This window comes from Pangasianodon hypophthalmus, chromosome 15, assembly GCF_027358585.1.
Source record: "Pangasianodon hypophthalmus isolate fPanHyp1 chromosome 15, fPanHyp1.pri, whole genome shotgun sequence".
NCBI classification, from domain to species: domain Eukaryota; kingdom Metazoa; phylum Chordata; class Actinopteri; order Siluriformes; family Pangasiidae; genus Pangasianodon; species Pangasianodon hypophthalmus.
The window spans coordinates 13,230,315-13,235,844 of record NC_069724.1 but is presented as its reverse complement, the minus strand read 5'-3'; positions in this window follow the sequence as shown (position 1 = coordinate 13,235,844).

The window sequence follows — 5,530 nt, the reverse complement described above, 5'->3', positions numbered from 1 at the left end:
CATGCATGCAAAAATGCAGAGCAAAACATTTCGCAAGGATGAACAGTCCAAAACATAAGGGACAGGAGTAACTTACAAACCACAAAATGGATTGTAAGAATGCTGATTTATTGGTGTCAGAGATACATATGGCTCTAAATCCAGAGCTTAGGTCCGGTGACTCATCTTAGTGGCAGCTCGCCTTCCCAGGCCACACCTTTCCTGGACTGGCAAAGAAACCATTGTGCATGCATGCGGAAGAGATCATTCTCCTCTGGAGATATGCACTTTACATTTAATGACAACAGGGAGTCAAGGAGTCATTGCCTTTGGTGTGCCTCGTCACACAGTGCCAGCAGGCTTCCCTTACAGCACCCATCCTCTTCTCTGCATGCTCCAATCAGAAGCCTAGCTGCAGGGCAGCGATTACTCTTTTATATAAATATTTATGCTGTGATATAACGATTGTTGCAATAAAGGCAATATATGTTGTCTAATGTGTTTTGTGTTTATTGCATAAAGACTTGCATCTGATCAGTTGCATAGATTTAGAAAAATCAAAACCTTAAGGCACAGACAAAAAAGATTTCTCACATTAAGATGGCACATTCAAATTTTGTTGTTTTGTACAAAAAATGTTCTGAAAAGTTCTGCAATTAGGTGTATATATGCTGATGTATAGCAAAAGCACATATCTACGAAAACTGTTTAAATTTGATTTTAATATTAATATTCATTCAATATTAACTTGATAATTCATGTCCTTATAGAACTGCAAGTGGTCAAATGTGTTTATTATAACATATTTCATAACCATGCTGTCCCTTTAAACAATGATTGTACTTTTATCTTATAAACCTGTAAAATTTCCGTAGCACTTTTTTCTTAATTATCTACACTATATGCTAAATATGAAGGGAGATATATCTTAGCAATCCCAAAAGTAAGCCTTTTTCATCACTGTATAGATATCTTGATTCTGGGAAAGGTGTGTCCTTGTAAACCATGGTGGATGATAACTGTCCATAAGTTGGATGAGCTAGCGAACGCAATCGAATAAGCAGTTCCATATAGTATAAGTATAAGTGTAGTGATACGAGGTCTTTTCATGTTCATGCCGCATGATGACTTGCAACACAGGCTATATGTACTTAAACAAACTGAAAATTTCATTTTCAAGTAGTTCTTTTACTGAATGGATGTGGCCCACTGCAGATGTGGACATTCAGCACTCAAGTTTAGTTTGAAAACCTTGTGCTCTATGACTGTTTTTTATGGATGTGGGCGAGAACAGGAGGCTGACAGCATCCTCCAATGTACTAAAAGATGAAAAAGACTTTCCTTCTCATGAAACCAGAACTGCTATTGTGAACTATGTGTGTGTATTCTTGTTTACTTGAGTTGAATGTGTGTGTAGAAGTAAATAAAGCCAACAAGCCTTAGTTGTTGAACCTTGCACTAAGCAGTTCTTGTAGTGATAATAGGAGGATTTTTCAGTTTTGATTCTACATGATGAGTTTCATTTAACCAAAGTTAAAATTGTATTTTCAAGTTGGTAGTGGCCCACTGCAGATGTAAACATTAAGCACTCATGTTTGAACCTCTTTTGCCCCATGGCTGTGTTTCAGGACTGTGAACGAGAGTGAAAGGCTTACAGGATCCCGAATTATCTGCCTGGCCAATCACTGAGTTTACTCAGCAATCATGGCATAGTCAGAACAAAAACTTAGTTTTACCGTGGTTACAAGTGTCTGATTGTTTGTAGAAATAAATAAAGGTAACAAGCCTTGGTTGCTGAACTTTCAGGTCTCCCTGGCTGAAGCTGAGGAGAAACATCAGAAGGCTGTGGTGTCCATTGCTCAGCTGGTGGATGATAAGTCCTACCTGATGTATGAAGTGAAGAAACTGTGAGACACAGACCAGGACTTTTCATGTTCATGCTGCATGATGACTTGATGACCACAGGCTATATATACCAAAATTAAAACTGTATTTTCAAGTTGCTATTTTTTTTACTTAATGGAAGTGGCCCACTGCAGATATGAACATTAAGCACTTGAGTTTGAACCTCTGTTGCCCTATTTGTGTGTTTTAGGAGTGCGAGTGAGAGCGGCAGGCTCACAAAATCCTCCAGTCTGAGCATAGAGAGATAAAGGAGAGGCTGAAACATTGCGAAGTGTAAGCTTTTCTTCTCAATAAGCCATGATTGCTGTAGTAAACCTAATGTCAGCAATGGGCCAGAAAAATAGAAAATAGAGTACCTTTTTTAAAACATAGATATTTAGAAGCCATAGTCAAGGTTCGTGCAGATGTGCACCAAGCAGCAGTAAGAAAACAGCAAGGTAAAAGTCTGATGTGACCACTGCTTAATAATGAACACCTTCATGTTTTTTTACTGACCAAAAAAAAAAACCACAGTCCCACCTCAGTCTTCTGGTTTTCTATTAGCTCATAAAGCAGAGCCTTGTGAATTCACACATCAAAGTTAACCTTGATAAAGTCTGCAGATATCTAAAGAAACTGCTACCAAAAGCAAACATGCATCTTTCATGCCCCATGTCCATTCCCCTTCAGTGTATTAGCTTTCAACCCCAGCAAATTATGTTTGTGTTTGTTCTGACTGCTGCTTTATCTGTAAAAGTGTAGTGTAGTTTTCAGATGTCACTGTAGCAAAGAGTCAAATATCCAAAATACTGTGGCTAAATTGTATTTATCGGCACTCGTGGCTGATGTGTAAATATGGACCAGAATTTTAAAAATCCTGACATGACAATTAAACAACCCAATATTGCAGGTTATATTATAGTCTCCTCAGAAAGTGTTGGAAATTTCACCCCTCATCCATCACATACTATGAGAGAAAATACAAACACAAAGAATGTGACAATCCCACTGCCTCTGGTCATAGCTGACAGACTATCATAAAACCCTTACATAATCGACACCCAGGTAGACTTGGTGGCTCACTCCTTGTTGCGTTAAGTGACATTAGTGTTACTATCCACTGAATTTTAATGATATGATCAACAGACACAACAGCCTTGCTAACAGAGATTTCACTCTGTTTATGCATGTTTGATGCAACATAGATGCATATTGGGAGCAATAGTGACTGCAATAATAACCATGCTAATGAAGTAGGATGGAGAATGTTCATCATTTATGATGATGATGATGATTATGATCATGATGATGCCGGGGAGGCAGATCTTCCAAGGTTTCGATTAGGGCAGAGAGGTATACTGGTATTAATTAAACGGAAAGGTTTAAAAGTTAAAAGTTTGTGGACACCTGACCATCACACCCATATATGGGCTTTCCCTAAACTGTTGCCACAAAGTTGGAAGCACGCAATAGTGTAGGATGTCTTTGTATGCTGTAGCATTACATTTTCCCTGTACTGGAACTAAGGGGTCCAAACATGTTCCAGCATGACAATGCCCCTGTGCACAAAGAGAGGTTTGTGAAGCAATGGTTTGCCACTGGCTTCATGGACGAACTTGAGTGGCCTGCACAGAGCCCTGACCTCAATCCCACTGAACACCTTTGGGATGAACTGGAATGCCAACAGTGCCCCACACCTTCTCATGCCCAACATGAGGGCCTGACCTCACTAATGCTCTTGTGGCTGAATGGGCAAAAAATTCCCATAACCTTCCTCCAAAATCTAGTGGAAAACCTAGTTTGTGAATGGAGGGCGGAGCCGGGGAGAGTGAGGGGTAAGGATCCCACACCTGTGATAAATTTTGCTAATGAGTATTCTGTGTTTCAGTGAGCGGCGCCCAGGATAAAGAGGGGTGAGACGAGAGCCATGAGAGACAGAGAGTTTAGTGAGTTTAGCTGTGTGTGTGTTTGCACAGTAAAATAAAACCACTGAAAAGTGTCAGAAAATAAAGGGCCCCTTTTGAGTTGTCCCAAGCCTGCCTCCTGGTTTATTTTTGTGATACTTTCCTCTGTGTTCTGTGGGTAGTTTTGTTCCAAATTTGTATAGTTGCTCCCATAGTGGCGCCTGCTGTTACCACTCTTGACAATTTTGAACACACCATTTTAACTTCGGATCACGATATTATCCTCCTTTTGCTGATAAGCTAAACAGCTTTTGACAAGCAGCACAAGCTATTAAACTGCCTGTCTCAGTTCTGTCTGTTGTCAGAAACTGTTTTACAGGCTCTGTGATGGGAAGAAATGAAAGATGAGTACACAAAGTTTTGTATTGATTGCAAGGAGAGTTCTTTTTTTTTTTTCACTCCAAGATTTTGTACCTGGTCCATAATAAAATGCATTTAAGTTCGGACCTGTACTGGAGTCTGCCTATTGAGTACCACTGACCTATAGGGTCTTATGGCAGAATTGACACTTCATGCTGTGTTTTTTCTTACTACAATGAGCTATCACTGGTCAGTAATTTGATAACACTATAAATTTATATGTTGTCCTGTTAGCCTATCCTCCCACCTCCCACTCACCTTTAGAGTTATTTATTGCAGACCCCAGACTTATTCCATCCTCCAGTCCATAGACTTTACTCCAAGAAACTCAGAGTGTGTGATGGCGAGCTTGCAGTTGTAAATTCTACACTACAATGTCATCCACCTCCATGTAGGTTGTAGTCTGGATATCTCCAAATATCACTTGCTAACAACTTGTATGTTATGCGAAATAAAAAAAATGATATCCTCGCCCATAATTACTTAGCATATTGGTGAACTTGAAAATGAAAAGGCAAAGTGGGAAATGCAAAATAAATGACCAGTAGTTGATCATTTGCATTTTCCTTTTCATTCTGGCACTCATAGTGTGTCCATGCTGAAGTGGAATCTCATACTTGCACTTTACAACTGATTTTGATTTTATTTATCGATTTTATTTTTTAATTTGCATTTTGTCAGGAATGTGCCTTATGTTATGACAAAGCAATGCTTTATCTTTTCATTTACAATGCTTTGTATTTTCATTTAAATTTTGGCACTCATTCTGCAGTCCATTAAGAAATTGAAAAGCCAAGGTGTAGTTTGCCTTTTCTTTTTCCTGTTAGCATTTTAATTTTAATTATGGTCACAAAATATTGATATGATGAAGAGAATAAAATTATTCACATTTTATTTTTATTTTTGATTTTGCTTACATGGAAAATTAAAAAGCACATGGCATTATTTCATTTCGGCACCATCTTTGCCCACGAATATTGGGAAAGAAATGGCAAATGGGGGTTTGCATTTTTGCATGTTATTTTTTGGCACAAAATAGCTACCACCCATACACTATTTACTACATGTCAGGCATGGAGATTCAATTTCTCTCGGAAACAGGCCAGTGTTGTTCAACTTCTCTTTTCCCCTTCTTTTTCAACATAAATTAGGTCATTAGAAATGCAGACAAAAACATTTAATCTGACCACTCAGATAAAGATCAGTCACACAGTTGTAGGTACCCATGCAAAACCACTTACCCTAACATTTTGAAGCTGAGCATGTGTCCCATCTGCACTTTCACTGATCTTTCACTAGGTGGCGAATCTGCATTAATGAATTTAATAGTGAGCTGTCAGGGG